This window comes from Otolemur garnettii, unplaced genomic scaffold (genome assembly GCF_000181295.1).
Source record: "Otolemur garnettii isolate 467f Iridium unplaced genomic scaffold, OtoGar3 scaffold00003, whole genome shotgun sequence".
Classification (NCBI taxonomy): domain Eukaryota; kingdom Metazoa; phylum Chordata; class Mammalia; order Primates; family Galagidae; genus Otolemur; species Otolemur garnettii.
Window position 1 is genome coordinate 37,524,998 of NW_003852398.1, and position 1,416 is coordinate 37,526,413.

The window sequence follows — 1,416 nt, forward strand, 5'->3', positions numbered from 1 at the left end:
GGCCATTTTTTGGTTGCAGCCATTATTGTTGTTTGGCGGGCCCGGGCTGGGGATTCGAACCCGCCACCTTAGGTGTATGTGGCTGGTGCCTTAGCCGCTTGAGCCACAGACACCGAGCCGCCCGGCTATTTTTATTTATTTATTTAGCCGTTTTTGGCCAGGGCTGGGTTTGAACCCGCCACCCTTGGTATATGAAGCCAGAGCCTTGCCCACTGAGCCACAGGTGCCACCCACCAGAAGGACATTCTTTTTTTTCTTTTGAGACAGAGTCTCACTTTGTTACCCTCCACAGATTGATGTGGTGCCACAGCTCACAGCAACCTCAAATCTTGGGCTCAAGTGATTCTCTTGCCTCAGCCTCCCAAGTAGCTGGGACTATAGGTACTCACCACAATGCCCAGTTGTTTTGAGATGGGGTCTTTCTCTGGCTCAGGCTGGTCTCAAACCTGTGAGCTCAGGCAATCCACCTAGAAGGATGTATTAAAAAACATTATGAGGGGACGGCACCAGTGTCTCAGTGGGTAGGGCATGGGCCCCATATACCGAGGGTAGCGGGTTTAAACTCGGCCCTGGCCAAACTGCAACCAAAAAAAAAAAAAAAATAGCCGGGCGTTGCGGCAGGTGCCTATAGTCCCAGCTACTCAGGATGCTGAGGCAAGAAAATTACCTAAACCCAGGAGTTGGAGGTTGCTGTGAACTGTATGATGCCACGGCACTCTACCGAGGGCAATAAAGCAAGACTCTGTCTCTACAAAAACAAACAAACAAACAAAAAACATTATGAAGGGGAAAACAATGCAATCTGTCAGATTCCAAAAGGGGAAAATATTAGTACTTGAGGGGAAAATCACCTGGTTTCTCAAGAGGAGCTGTTACAGCTGAAAAGAAACTTAAAAGACATATCAATCAAATGCAGTGTGGTCCTTTCTGGGTCCTGATTCAAACAAAGGAAGTTAAAATATCTATAAATATAGACACTGAAGCATTTACAGTTGAAATTATATATAATGTCTAGGATTAGCTTCAAAATAATCCCAGGGGGTGGAAGTGGGTAGAAAATGGTTAAGAAGAAACAAGACTTCTGTGAATTGATAATTGCTGAACTGGTAAATAGATAGAAATAGGTTCAAAGAGGTTCATTACATTATTTCCCTTACTTTTGCAAATGTTTGAAAATGTCCACAATAAAAAAATATGAGGCTTGATCTGTCTATGAAATTAGAGCCTATTTAGAAGTTAGATTTTTCTTGAAGAAAAATGGGTTAAGACTGAATAAGGCTCGGCGCCTATGGCTCAACCGGCTAAGGCGCCAGCCACATACACCTAAGGTGGCAGGTTCGAATCCAGCACGGGCCTGCCAAACAACAATGATGGCTGCAACCAAAAAATAGCCGGGCGTTGTGGCGGGCGCCTGTG